Source organism: Nicotiana sylvestris, chromosome 10 (assembly GCF_000393655.2).
Source record: "Nicotiana sylvestris chromosome 10, ASM39365v2, whole genome shotgun sequence".
Taxonomy (NCBI): Eukaryota; Viridiplantae; Streptophyta; class Magnoliopsida; order Solanales; family Solanaceae; genus Nicotiana; species Nicotiana sylvestris.
The window spans coordinates 136104076-136119684 of NC_091066.1; the positions used below are offsets into that span (position 1 = coordinate 136104076).

General features: G+C 39.7%; 2 long non-coding RNA genes across 2 annotated transcripts; both read left to right on the top strand.

Moving 5' to 3' along the window:
- Positions 1–539: 539 nt before the first annotated feature.
- On the top strand, positions 540–12681 carry LOC104214347 (uncharacterized). The gene is made up of 2 exons (XR_707888.2): positions 540–863; positions 12084–12681. It is a non-coding gene; the product is annotated as an uncharacterized lncRNA (long non-coding RNA).
- Positions 12682–12760: 79 nt separating this feature from the next.
- Positions 12761–14750, top strand: LOC138880499 (uncharacterized). The gene is made up of 3 exons (XR_011403201.1): positions 12761–13033; positions 13130–13875; positions 13949–14750. It is a non-coding gene; the product is annotated as an uncharacterized lncRNA (long non-coding RNA).
- Positions 14751–15609: the final 859 nt, after the last annotated feature.

Sequence of the window (15609 nt, forward strand, 5' to 3'; positions counted from 1 at the left end):
GACATAGTGCATGTACACCGCCCAGGCTATTGCGCGTTCTACGCATATCCATTTGTCATCGGATATACGCTTCCCCTTCCTTCCTTGGCGGTGGACTTCTGCCACTTCTACGAAGTGTGTCAGGCTCAACTCTCTCCGTACATTTACAAACTCTTCCTTATGCTTATCAAGTACGCGGAGCTGATCGATCGGGGAATTTCTCTACAATACATGCTTCACCTCTTCGTGCCCCATTTTTATAGGGGCACAATGATTCACCTTCGTCACCGAGGAACCAAGGGTTTGGTGGTGAAGATGGATGACAAGGCCAATCACCACTTCACCACTTCTGGGAGAACTTCTTCTATGTCTGAACAGAACACGTGGTATCGAACCTTGCTGGATTTTCTAAGGCGTGGAATTTTGCCCGCAGATCTTCCTTTCTTTTTATTATTATTTTTTTCTTATATACCAAGGGCATAATTGGTATTTTCAGCTAACCTATAATTTGCTTTAGTGAAGAACGTGTAAAAGTCTCCCCCGCTTCTTTTAATTCTTGCATCATCAATCAATTAAAGAGATTCTAGGATGTTCTATTCCTGTTTTCTTCCTACGATTCTCCAATTCAGCCATTCCTTTTAGTTTATTCTTCTCTTTCTAAATCTGAATTTATTTACATTTGCTTATTTCATGAATCTCCGTCATTCTTATTTCTCTTTAACTTAGTTGCTATATCTTTTATTCCATTCTCCAACCAACTTTTTATGAATCTTTTAGTAATTGATTTTAAACTGGGCTGGAGTGCAAGAATTATGCTTGAAATTGGTTTGGCCGCTGCGTATTAAAGTGGTATAAGCATGTCCTACTCCAACACTGCCACACTGGTGAGAACTCAATTCATTATTTACTCAGTGAGTTCATGCATTTGTCTCTAGATTCTAGAATGTTCTCATCTCTAATTCTTGCCACATAATACTTTATATATTTCAAAAATTGATCCACCTTTATCTATTGCCACGTAATGAGTTACAATTGCTTAATTCGATTTGTCACGTAATATTCAAATCAAGGAAATTTTTGATTTACCATTATGGTTTTCGAAAATCTTGGGTTTTAAGCTAATGACTATTTTCTCAGCTTCTACTCATGATTAATTAGTATGATCATACGGTACCTTGTTAGAGAATATTGTTTTGGTTTCTTATTCTATAATTTTGTGGCAAAATTGGCTCTACAATTTTAGCAATAGATTTTTTTTTTTATTTTGTACTTTGCCCAAAAAGCTGAGGGTTTGCGTGTTTATTTGGAATCCATATATCCAGATGAATAGTTATGTTTTTGGTTTAAAATTTCTGAATGATTTTTGTTTAGTCTTGTCATGACCCAATTTAGGATTGTGACCGGCGCTTAGGAGTGAGTGCTCCCAAGTAAGCCTCATCGGAAATTTTACAGAAAATCGGATAGAGTTTTCCCTGTTTTTGGACCATCCCAAAAGCTTTCATGTCTCAAATCAACAACCAAACATCCTAATATTATACCAAACAATTTACAACTTGTCAATTAACCAATACATGTCTCCACCATAACTAAACCACCAGCTAACCACTAGAAATACTAATTTATCTCCAACTTTGATAAATGAGAACGATACTCAACATAAGACTATAATAACGAAAGAATATGACACTAAAATAATGACTATGGAGCGACTCTAAGAGTTCAATGAAAAGACCATAACAATAAGTAAAATCTCTACCCACGCGAACAAGTGCGAGGCTCACCGAGAAATATCAACCTGTGCGCTCTAATTAACGAAATTCTCGCCTGCGTCAACTGCTGTCTAGTACTCGTGCCGAAATTCCAAATGCTTCACCTCGAGCAATTCGTACAACTTCCTCTAATTCAATCTGGAGTGTATTGCTGGAACTTAAGGAATTGTATGCCAAAGATTAGATGAAACACGGTCTTCAGCGCTAAAGAAACATCCGAGACTCTCTTTCGTTTGTTTTTCCCGTTCGATGCTTTCTTCCTTTCCTTCTAAGGTTTTTTTTTCTTCTGAAATCGTTTTGCTTCTGTCCGTTCCCCTTTCTTTCCCTTTTCTTTTAGTTGTGGCTTTGACCTTCTTTTAGTTAAAGTAGGTTTCTTCCCCCTTTTTTTTAATTTATTTATTTGTTACTTTTTGGTGTAAATTACTTAATTGCCCTTTTTGTATGAGGAGTATTACATTCTTCCCACCTTATGAAATTCGGTTCCCGAATTTAGCTCTGGTACGTACCTGTAAACTGAAATAAATGAGGATACTTGACTCGCATAACATCTTCTATTTCTCATGTAGCTTCTTCAACAGTATGATTTCTCCATAAGACTTTCACGAACAGAATTTCTTTTGACCGTAGTTTTCTTATTTGTCTATCAACAATTGTCATCTGCTCTTCCTCATAAGACAACTTCTCATCAAGCGGTATAGTTGGTGCTTCAAGCACCTGGGATGAGTCTGATATACATTTTCTTAGCATTGAGACATGAAACATTGGGTGAATAAAAGATAACTCAGGAGGAAGTGCCAAACGATAAGCCACCGCTCCCACTCAGTCTAGTATCTCATACGGTCCTATAAACATGGGGCTCAACTTGCCTCTTTTCCCAAACCGCATCACACCTTTCATAGGAGAGACTCGTAGGAACACTTTGTCCCCAATTGTGAACACTAAATCTCTTTTTCTCTTATCAGCATAAGACTTTTATCTACTTTGAGCTGCAAGCAATCTCTGTCTGATCAACTGGACCTTGTCCATAGCTTCTTGTACTAGGTCGGGTCCCAATAAGTTAGTCTCACCAGCTTCAAACCATCCGATAGGAAAACGACATCTTCTACCATACAATGATTCGTACGGTGCCATTTGAGTACTGGAGTGGAAGTTATTGTTGTAAGCAAATTCAGCTAAAGGTAGATAAGCATCCCAACTACCTCCAAACTCAAGAATGCAAGCTCTCAACATATCCTCCAAGATCTGTATAGTACGTTCAGACTGCCCGTCTGTATGTGGATGAAATGCAGTACTAAGATCTACTCGTGTACACAATGCTTCTTGAAAAGATTTCCAAAAGTGTGAGGTAAATTATGATCCTCTATCAGAGATGATAGATATTGGAACTCCGTGAAGTCAGACAATTTCATTCATAAATATCTATGCATACCTGACTCCACCATATGTAGTCTTCACCGGCAAAAAGTGTGATGATTTTGTCAGTCGATCTACAATCACCCATACCGAGTCATAACCTCTAAGGGTTCGTGGTAGCCCGGTGACAAAATCTATAGTAATTCTTTCCCATTTCCACTCTGGAATCTCAATTTGTTGTAGTAGTCCTGCAGGTCGCTGATGCTCTGCCTTGACCTGCTGACAAGTCAAACAACTAGAAATAAAGTTAGCAACATCTTTCTTCATACCTTCCTACCAATAAAATTGCTTCAGGTCATGGTACATTTTTTGTGGATCCAGGATGTATATCATCAATAAATACTATAACAAATCTATCCAGAAACGGCTTGAACACCCTATTCATTAAATCCATGAATGCCGCTGGAGCATTAGTCAATCCGAAAGGCATCACAAGAAACTCATAGTGCCCGTATCGAGTCCGGAAAGCATCTTAGAAATATCTTCATCTTTGATTCTAAGTTGATGATAACCACAACAAAGGTCAATCTTCGAAAAATGGCCAGCTCCTTGTAACTGATCAAACATGTCATCTATACGAGGCAAAGGATATTTATTACGTATTGTTATCTTGTTCAACTGCCTGTAGTCAATGCACATTCTCAGGGATCCGTCTTTTTTCTTTGTGAATAGTATTGGTGCACCCCATGGTGATACACTAGGTCTAATAAAACCCTTATCTAACAAATCTTGTAACTGTTGCTTTAGCTCCCTCAACTCTGCTGGTGCCATTCGATATGGGTTGTGTGTCAGGTAGCAAATCAATACCAAAGTCTATTTCTCGTATTGGAGGCAATCCTGGTAAATCCTCAGGAAATACATCAGAAAATTCTCTCACTACTGGTACATTTTCTATACTAACTGTTTCCTTTCTTGTATCACTTACAATAGCTAAGAGACCCAAGCAACCTTTCTTCAGAAGTTGTTGAGCCTTCATAAAAGATATAATTTTGCAAGTCTCTCGAACCTAACTCCCTCTTAGAATAAAACTAGGTTCATTTGCTATCTCAAACTTAACTATCTTTGCATGACAATCGACTATAACATAGCAAGAAGATAACCAATCCATTCCCATCAGCATGTCAAATTCAATCACATCAAGTACAATAAGGTCAGCTAGAGTATCTCTACCCTCAACCCGAATCTGACAAGCACGATATACGTATTCAGATAATAGAGACTCTCCAATAGGTGTAACAACTAGAAAAAGATCATTCAATAGCTCGGGTTGTCTACTAAATCTCAAAGCAAAGTACGAGGACACATAGGAGTGAGTAGATCCCGAATCAATCAACGCAAGTGCATCAAATGAACAGACAGAAAGAATACATGTAACCACTGCATTCGATGCCTGGGCATCCTGTCTAGTAAATGCAAAAACTCTCGCCTGACCTCTACCAGCATTGCCTTGTCCTTGATTCACAGTAGCACGGTCTCCAGCACCTCAACCTCTATTTCTTGTACCTGTAGCACCCGAAGTATTACGGGTAGTCTGAGTCGGTGCAACTGACTGAATAGAAGCCTGGTTGAAATTTCTCGGAGGCTGAGGGCAATCCCTCAAGTGATGTCCCAACTGGCCACACCGAAAGCACTCTCCAGTTAAAACACGACATTGGCCCAAATGTGATCTACCACAAGTCTGGCAGACTGGAGTAATGGTATATATCTGCCCAGAATTACGATGTCCAGAAGATGATGGTCCCCTATTACCTTGTCTGTAATGTGGTCTGTATGTGGACTGTAAAGACATGTGTGTCCCTGTCTGAGAACCCTGTTGTTGTTGTCCCTGATTTCCTGCTCTTCTATGTTCACTAAAACCACCACTGAAAGCACCCCATGTCTTGGCCTTCTTACGTAAATCACTAGTTGTACGCTCCTCACGTCCCTTGTTTTCAATCTTTCTAGCAAGGTCGACTACATCAAAGTAGGATAAAATCTTCATCTGTGGGGCTACTGCAGTGTATAAACGACCAACCAATCCATCAACAAACCTCTGAACTCGATCTTCTTCGGTAGGCACTAAGTGAGGAGCATATATAGCCAGCTTACAGAACTTAGTGTTATATGTTGACACATCCATATCTGGAGTCTGAACCAATATCTCAAAGTCTCTAGCATATTGTTGCATCAGACTGTCTAGAAGAAAATGATTCTTAAACAACTTAGTGAACTCGTCCCATGTTAGTGGTGGTGCTCCTGCTGGCCTTCCTAGCAATACCGTTTCATACCATGTGTTGGCCATATCCTCTAGTTTGTATGTTGCGAGCTCCACGGCTCTCTCACTAGAACATCCAAGAGCACGTATTGCCTTAAGTGTCCCATCCAAGAAACTTTGAGGATCTACTGAATTTTTGGAACCTATGAATTTTGGTGATTTCAATTTCAGGAACTCGTGTAGGGATACTTCCTTATTTCCGAAAGGCTGAGTCAGTGTAGGTGTTTGTGTCTGTAAAGTAGCCTGAGGAGCTGAACTTCCGCCCTGAGTAGGCACCAATTCCTCTAATACATTCAATAACCTTGTCACTGCATATGCAGGTAAGGCAACAGTAGGTACAACAATTGACACTAGCGGTGGAGCATTGTGAACTCCCTGCTCTTGCACTTGATCTGGCATAACAGCTTGGGTTTGACCCATGTTCCCAACTTGAGGTTGAGCAGCAGTTTATCTTCTAGTTTGATGAACCCCAACTTGACCGCCACCCCGGGTAGCACCACGTCCAGCACCACGTCCAGCAGCTGAGGGTGGGCGTGTCCTAGCCATCCGCAAAAGAAATATTCCAAAGTCAATCTCAAGTTATCTCAACGCACGATCAAAGAATGAAAGAAGGGAAAACATTCCTAAATGTTCAGTAGCCTCGAGATCATAAGTATGGGCGCCTACATACCCATGAACAAGAATCTACTAAACATTGCTCCATGACTCGGGACTTAAAGCCTAAGCTCTGATACCAACTTTGTCACGACCCAATTTAGGATTGTGACCGGCGCTTAGGAGCGACTGCTCCCAAGTAAGCTTCATCGGAAATTTTACAGAAAATCAGACAGAGTTTCCCCTGTTTTTGGACCATCCCAAAAACTTTCCTGTCTCAAATCAACAACCAAACATCCTAATATTATACCAAATAATTGACAACTTGTCAATTAACCAATACAAGTCTCCACCATAACTAAACCACCAACTAACCACTAGAAATACTAATTTATTTCCAACTTTGATAAATGAGAACGATACTCAACATAAGACTATAATAACGAAAGAATACGCATTACAATAAAATAATGACTATGGAGCGACTCTAAGAGCTCAATGAAAAGACCATAACAATAAGTAAAATCTCTGCCCAAGCGAACAAGTGCGAGGCTCACCGAGAAATATCAACATGTGTGCTCTAATTAACGAAATCCTCGCCTGCGTCAACTGCTGTCTAGCACTCGTGCCGAAATTCCAAATGCTTCACCTCGAGCAATTCGTACAACTTCCTCCAATTCAATTTGGAGTGTATTGCTGAAACTTAAGGAATTGTATACCAAAGATTAGATGAAACACGGTCTTCAGCGTTAAAGAAACATCCGAGACTCTCTTTCGTTTGTTTTTCCCGTTCGATGCTTTCTTCCTTTCCTTCTAAGGGTTTTTTTTCTTCTGAAATCGTTTTGCTTCTGTCTGTTCCCCTTTCTTTCCCTTTTCTTTTAGTTGTGGCTTTGACCTTCTTTTAGTTAAAGTAGGTTTCTTCCCTTTTTTTAATTTGTTTATTTGTTACTTTTTTGGATAAATTACTTAATTGCCCTTTTTTGTATGAGGAGTATTATATTGAATGAAAAGTCGAATTGAAGATCCAACCAGCATTTACTATACAGTTGATTGGGAAGACCCGACACAACAGTAGGGATTCAGATCGGGCCAACCGTCCCGCTCTGCTTTGAAGTAGTTGCATACATGTAGTTTAATTTTATCTTTTCATTAAGGAATTTGAATTTTACCATGGGGTTTGAAATTAGGATTTTCAGAATTCAATCGAACTTCATTACAATGATGGACCAGACAATTTCAAGGTCTCTAAATACACAATAGCTTTTTTGTTCAGTTCTAATTGGGAAAGAATGCGAGACTCAATAGGAGAAGTGTTATTTGTGGCTTGAATTATTTTCTTGTATTTTAGGAAACCCATAGTCCCTATAGGTTTAGGAAAACTCATTGTCCTAATAGATTTGGGAAAAGAAAACTTATAATCCTTGTCAATTTGGAAAACCTTTCTCATATATGTTTGGGACCTTTTGGGATCTATATATAGCGGTTGCAGTTGGGGATTCTATAGATTGTATGGTGATTTTCTTCTCATTCATAGTGGAAAACTCTCTCTTCTTTTGCCCCGAGGATTAGGCTTAGTCGAACCTCATTAAATCCTTGTGTTGATTTTTCTTCTCTATTTGCTTTGTGTGTAATTGTGTGCTAGTTAACCCACGATTTTCCGCAACAATTGGTATCAGAGCAAGGTTCGGGTTTCTACACATAATTAGGGTTAATATGTCTTTATCATATGAAGTAGAGAAATTTGTTGGAGGTTCTAGTTTCAGTCTATGGAAGATTATGATGAAATCGTCCTTGGTGTTACAAGGATTATGGAAAGCAATTGATGAGGATTTTCCTGAAGATATGAAAGAGACAAAGAAGGAAGACCTGAAGGAGAGGGCTTTGAGTGTGATCTTCATGAGCGTTACAGATAGCGTTCTTCGGGAAATTGCTGAAGAAACTTCTGCAACAACGACATGGAAGAAGCTGGAAGACTGTATTCTAAGAAATCGCTGACAAACCGCCTCTACCTGAAAAAAAGGTTATACAATCTCCGTATGAACGAAAGTACACTTGTTAAAACGCACCTTGATGAGTTTAATTCAATTATAATGGACCTGAAGAATGTGGATATCAAAATTGAGAGTGAGGATCATGCCTTGATTGTGTTATGTTCTTTACCACAGTCTTATGATACTTTTGCCGATACACTGCTATATGGGAAATATAGCATTTCACTAGAAGATGTTACTAATGCACTAAAATCTAAAGAGTTGAAAAAGAGCTTTCCAGACAACAGAATTGAGGGCGAGGGTCTTGTGATTAGAGGAAGAACACAACAAAAGGACTTTAACAGGAAAAAGTCAACCGCAAGATCAAAGTCTAGAGCAAGGAAGCAAAACTGTTATGAGTGCGGGGAGCAAGGTCACTACAAGAGAGATTGTCCTAAGCTGAAGGAGAAAAGAGGGAAGCAGAAAATAGATAATTCGGCAAATATTGTTGACACTGGAAATAATTCTGATGATAGTGATTACGTAGGGGAAGTTTGTGTTGTGAGTTCTAGTCATGGGCAAAATTCTTGGGTTCTTGATTCTGGTGCTACTTTCCACATGTGTCCACACAAGAATTGGTTTGCAACTTACAAACAAATGAGTGGGACTGCCTATATGGGAGATGATAATCCATTACCAATAGAGGGGGTTGGTAACATCAAATTGAGAATGTTCAACGGAATTATCAGAAACATTGAGTGTTGGCATGTTCCTAGGATAAAAAGAAATTTGATTTCTCTTTCGACTTTGGATGATCAAGGGTATAAATTTCACTCCGAGAATGGAATACTTGTGTAAAGGCTCCATGGTACTTATGAAGGGTAAACTACATTCTAAATTGTATCATCTTCAGGCCAGTGTAGTTGAAGGGGAAGGTGCTGTAACTTCTGGGAAAAGTGATTTGAATCGGTCTCAGTTGTGGCACTTGCGGCTTGGCCATATGAGTGATAATGGATTGTCTTTGTTGAGTAAGCAGAATTTGCTGAATGGGCACAAAAATCATGTTTTGAGTTTTTGTGAGCATTGTGTGTTTGGTAAACAGACAAGGGTAAAGTTCATCAAAAAGCCCGAGCACAAGACCAGAGACAAGTTAGATTATATACACTCTGACTTGTGGGGTCCAAACAGAGTTCCCTCCAAGAGTGGTGCCAGATATTTTATGACTTTGATTGATGATTACTCGAGGATGGTGTGGGTGTATTTTCTGAAAACAAAATATGAGGCATTTTCGACATTTGTTAAATGGAAGACGATGGTTGAGAGGCAGACGGAAAGAAAAGTTAAGCGTCTTCGAACTGACAACGGGTTGGAATTTTGCAATTCTGAGTTCGATAATTTCTGCAGCAGGGAGGGCATAGTGAGACACCGCACTTGTATCTGAACACCACAACAAAATAGTGTTGCAGAACGTATGAATATAATGCTTTGTGATAGGGCACGAAACATGCTTTCACACTCATGTGTTAGCAAAGATTTTTGGGCTGAAGCAATTAATACAACTTGTTATTTGGTCAATAGATCTCCATCCACAGCTATTGAGTTCAAAACTCCTTTTGAGGTATGGTCAGGTTCGCCTGCTGATTATTCAAATTTAAGGATATTTGGTTGTCCTACTTATGCTCATGTGAGGGATGGAAAACTTGAGCCGAGGGCAAAGACGTGCATATTTCTAGGGTATGCAACTGGAGTGAAAGGTTATAAGTTGTGGTGTACAGATCAAAAGACTCCAGGGCTAATTATCAGTAGGGATGTAACATTCAATGAATCTGCCTCACTGGACAGTCAGAGGGAGAAGGCAATAGCAGAAACAGATCGTGGTGTCAGTGACCGCATAGAGCTAAAAATTGAATCTCCACTAGCTCAACCCAATAGTTCTAAAGTAGAGGAAGTGGAGGAGGTGCAAAATATTGATCAAGATGATAATGTTGATGCACCTACGCAACAACAACCATATAGCATTGCAACATGCAGAGAGAAGAGAGTGATCAACCGACCCCAAAGATTTGCAAACGTAGTTGATGAGAATCTTCTTGGATATACAAATCCAGTTGGATTTGCTTTGGCAGTTGCAGAGACCGTTGATGCGTTTGAGTGTTATAACTATTAGAAGCTATTCCGAGTATAGAACCAAATCGACGGATTAGTGCTACGAGTAAAGAGATTGAGTCTCTTAACAAGTTTAGGTGTTTCCTAGACTTGGTTGATGCGTGCGAAAATGGATAGAGCCCTTGCAAGGGCTGAGGGCAAGGCAGAGAGACGTTGTTTCTGTTGATGAAGAGAATTCAAGCCAAGGGGAAGATTTGTTATTTGTGGCTTGAATTATTTCCTTGTATTTTTAGGAAACCCATAGTCCCTATAGGTTTAGGAAAACCCATTGTCCTAATAGATTTGGGAAAGGAAAACTTATAGTCCTTGTCAAATTGGGAAACCTTTCTCATATATGTTTGGGACCTTTTGGGATCTATATATAGGGGTTGTAGTTGGGGATTGTATCGATTGTATGGTGCTTTTCTTCTAATTCATAGTGGAAAAATCTCTCTTCTTTTGCCCCGAGGATTAGGCTTAGCCGAACCTTGTTAAATCCTTGTGTTGATTTTTTTTCTCTATTTGCTTTGTGTATGATTGTGTGCTAGTTAACCCACGATATTTCGCAACAAGAAGCCATAGTGATCTAACGGAATAAATAAACTTTATTCCATATATTGACTTGGTGCATATTAGGTTTTTAATATTTCTCCATGCAGTCCGTTCAAAAATTGAATCATCTAAACATTATCAACTGAAGAAGATCTCTTTGAAACCAAAAACTTTTCTGTACACTTAAATTTATGGTACTAAAGATGTGTCTTTTTTTTTTTTAATTGACTCAGAAGTTCTTCTTTTTCATTTAATGGCATTTCATATAGAAATTTCCCTGTCTAACTTCAACGAATTATGATTTTACTATATTAAAGCAGCTAGCCCAAGACACATCTATCAAGAGGTTTGTCAGAACGTTATATTATTTATTTAAGAATATGTAGAGTTGTGTCCTAAATTATACATGAAAGAAACATGATCATAAAAGAGAATATATCAGTAGATTCTTCGATTTTCTTTAAGGATGACTCAAGAGTGTGGTATTACCTCTCTGTTGCATGTGATCATCAGACAGTGCTTTGGCTTGCCAGAGAGTGAGGTTGACAAATTTTTTTAAATAGCAAAAAAGTAAAACAATGAGAACTGGTTATCTACTACTAACATTTGATATCAGAATATAGAGCTCGATTATTAGAGAGTAAGGATGGCGGTTCTTACCAGTGTATGAGTCGTATAGAGTAGTTTATATTTTGTGAATTGAGGTAGCAAGGTATGTCTTCATGATTCTTTTGGACATTACCAAAAGATTCTTTCAACGTAACTTCAATTATTTATCGACCTTAGTTGTATTTGATATTTTGTTAACTTCTATCATATTATACTTACTCAAATAATTTTTAAATGAATATAATCAACTTGCACAACGTCTTGAGTTATCAATGTAAAACTTTATATGGGAATATTTTATAATATGTGATACGAAATTGTTATGGATCAATTTACCTCATTAGATTCAATAATATGTTAATTATGAAGAAATTGTAATCACATAATTGCTAAGTTCTTAGCTATCTGTTGTATGTCATTTCCGGTTCTTTACTCTCAGTTTTTCTGCAGCACATATTTCACAGCTTCTTTGGATTTTACAAATAGAAGGGGCCTTGGCGTAACTGGTAAAGTTGTTGTCATGTGACCAGGGGGTCATGAGGTCGAGTCGTGGAAATAGCCTCTTGCAGAAATGCAGGGTAAGGCTGCGTACGATAGACCCTTATGGTCCGGCCCTTCCCCGAACCCCGCACATAACGGGAGCTTAGTGCATCGAGTTGCCTTTTTTCTTTTTGGATTTTACAAATATTTTATTAGCCTCTTAACATTTCATTTACGCCATTTTATTTCTTCATTCTTATATATTTGGACTAATGTTGCCTCTTCAATTAACAAAGTTAAATTCCATCCTACATACAGATTACTGGAAAAGAAAAGATGCATTCAGTGAATGAATGAAATGCCAATAACTGAGATGGTCCAGCACCATCATTATCACAGTATTACTCAAAGAAAGATTATGGGTTATGAGTTATCCAGATGTCCCTTTGTTTCACTAAGTTCCAAGCTAAGCAGCAGTCTTATGATTTAGTACTGAATTCTGGGATCTTGCTAAAAATGCATGTCGTAGAGAGGGAAGAGCAAGCGTAACTTAGAGGCGGAGAACGATGACAACCAATGGGGCTGCTAAAGGTGGGTGCTCTATGGTTGATCAATGATCGACTACATATTTCTTTCCCTATTCCAGAGATTATGCATCCGCACGAAGGAATCAAATCAGTTTCTATAATACATCGTGATATAAACCATCATATTTATCGGAGACATCCTTATCGGAGAAGGTTTGATGTTAAAGTTTCAGGATTCAGGCTTGTAAAATCATATTTCTGTCCGGATCAATCTTATGCTAGCAAGAAGTAGGGATACTATGGCTTATAGGTCAAATACTAGTTTGCTCTCATTGTTCCATTTAAAGTTTATGAAGCTATTTCTTTATGCAATTCAAAACAAATTCTATATCCTCTTTTTCATAATTGTCACAAATTAGATAACTGAATTAATATTGTAGCTTTTATTCTATGTATTTGCAGGTAAGAACAGATAATACCGATGAGGTTAAGCTCAAATGTCGGGCCCGTGCCTTGCACGGGCATACAATATCTAGTTTTTTTTCTTCCTAAAAGGGTTGTTGGTCGTCTCCCTTTTCGTGATCCCGTCGAGTGTTTTTGTTTTTATTTTTGCAACCGAGAGAGTACCTCCTTCGCAAGTTGCTGATATTCGCGGGTGTGTGAGCTCGATTTTTCCCCACACAATGGGGATTCGCAATTGGACACCTTTCCACGAGAGTTTTGGGCGCAAACCTTCCGCTGGTGAGTCGGCTTGTTTCGGCCTTAGTTGCTTTGTTCTTCGCTCCGTATTTTTCTTTACCTTATATCTTCGTTTGGTCGAATTTCTCTCATTGGCAGGTCGGAGAGGAGCGAGAAGGGCGAGCGCTCTTGTTCTTGCTTTTCGTCTGACGACTACTTCTGCTAGGCCCGTACCAGTGGTAGCTGTGGATGAGGGTGCCCAAAGTCTGGCCATTCCGCGGATGCGTCCGCGTCCGATCATATGCATTCGAAGGCTGCTCTTCAGTCGGACACTCCAGTCCCCACAGTTCGCCCGACGGATGAACCTTCTCATGATGGTGGCGAAGAGGCCCCGTCAAAGAGCGGAGGTTGATGTCGGAGAGGGCGTCTTTGATTGAAACGCTCTCGAGGGGCGACCCTATTTCGGCGGTGTTTGAAACCGGCGGTGATGCCAGCCTGGGTGTGGAGGTGGCGCCCATTCGGGCTTAGAAGAGGCTGGCGTGGCAGGCGGACAGAGTTCAGAGGCCGCCGCGATTATTTCGAGCGATCCATCGATGTCTCGGCGGGCCCGTACCCCCTCTTCGGCTAATGAGAGGTTGAAGGGTGTAGTGGTAGATAATTATGAATTTGATTCTGATATCGATCCTGATGACGTGAGGATGTTCTAGGAAGGTTTTACCAGGGTCGATGTGAGGGCGGAAGGCCCTTCCCGTGTGCTCGAAATTTCGTCGAACTTTAACCTGTTGGAGGACACAGTGGACTTGGGGCCCCAATTTGATCTTCTATGCTCCGCCGCCGAAAGCAAGTCTCTTCGGGAGATTAGTAATTCCGGTTTATCACGCGGTGTGGCTAGGATGGCCTTGAGGGTGAGTATCTTTTTGCTATTTTCTTTGTTTTGTGCCATTTGCTTTCGCTGATTCTTCCGTTTTCCCTCCTCAGACTTACATGTTGGAGATCAAGAGTGCTCTTCGGGATGAGACGCAGGACAATATATTTCTGAAAATGGCCACGAAGTATCACCGGCATCGCAACATGTGCCGTGAGATGCCGCGCAGCTTAAGGCGAGCAATAATACTCAGTCCCTCAAGGAGGAGTTGGAAATGAAGGACGAGGATCTGGTGCGGTATACCTGCAGATGTAGCGAGCTCGAGGGGCTGCTTAGGGCCAAAGACGAGGATCTCGAGGTGAGCAAAGGGGTTGCAGCAGAATGCGAGGATCTTCAGGCGAAGGTATTGTCTTTGCGAGCCGAGCTTGAGCAGAATGCCACTAGATTTGCCGATCTGAGTGCAGAGTGGACGGAAAAGGTGGTTGAGCTAGAAAGGAAGGTGGCTGAGTTGGAGAGGGCCGAGGGAGCTCGAGTGGCATCTTTGGCGAGGGTAGCGGCACTGGAAGACACTATCTGCGTTCTCAAGTCTGAGCGGAAAGTTGAAAGGGCGACAACCACACTAAGGGAGGCAAGGCTGGAGGAGCGGATTGGTGAGCTCGAGCGGGATGCCTCAAACCTGAAAGACCAAGTTGTGGCTCTCGAGGCTGAGAAGGAGCAGTTGTTGGCTCCCCCTCACCCCCCTCAAGAATCTGCCTCTGCTGCTGTCCCCTGTAGACATGTAATTTTTTACCCTCCCCAAGATTTTACATATTTTAGCATTTAAATATTTAGTTTAGGCCTAATATTGCTATTTCAACTAGTTTTGACTCTTTTACTTTATTTTGTCAGAAAAATAAAAATTACAATTTTTTTCTCTTTTATTTAGGTAATTGATATTTTATCGTGTTACTTTTAGTTTATCTACCTTTCATAAAATTTAAAAATACAAAAATAGTTTCACTTTATTTTCAGGAATAGTAGTAGTTTGGTAGGAATATTATTTTAATTTTGCAATAATTTTAATCTAATTCCATTTTTATCTTTTAGTATGATATTTGGAAAATACCAAAAAGGTTTATTTTAACCGTTCGTTTTATTTTAATAGTTATTTTGCTTAAGTAGGATTAATTAATAAATGAGGTAATATTTTTAGTCTTGTTCAAGGAAAAAGAATAAAATTTGGGCTCAAACAACCCATTTTTAGGCCTAATTTTCGGACCACTAGCCCATAATCCAAGTCCAATACCTATAAAACCGTAACGCTTTAAAGGACTCCCTCATCTGACTTTCTTCTTCTTCAACCTAAAAGAACTCCACCAACCGTAGAAGAATCTTCCAGCCATCACCATCCACCCCAACTTCCCTTTCATCAAACAACCAAACAACACCCCACCCTAATCTCCTAATACCAAAAAGACACGGCAAACCCCAAAAAAAAGGGGAATAGAGGTGAACGGACATAGAAAATTAGAGATGGAGAGAGGACAAAAAATTGAGAGAAGATGTTTAGGAAAAATTATGGTTCAGTTTTAGTGTTCATCCTTAATTTCATATTTTTATATATTTCAAAATTTTTGAAAAGAAAATTCAGTTGTTCCATCTGGATTTTGTCACACTAAAAATGGAGCTGCTGATTCGAGACAGTTCGTTCTTAGTTCGAGTTATCGAGGTTTCCTGTCGCGTGTCCAATTGCTCATTCAAATACTTGCTGACGATTCATTATTGGGTGCTCTTT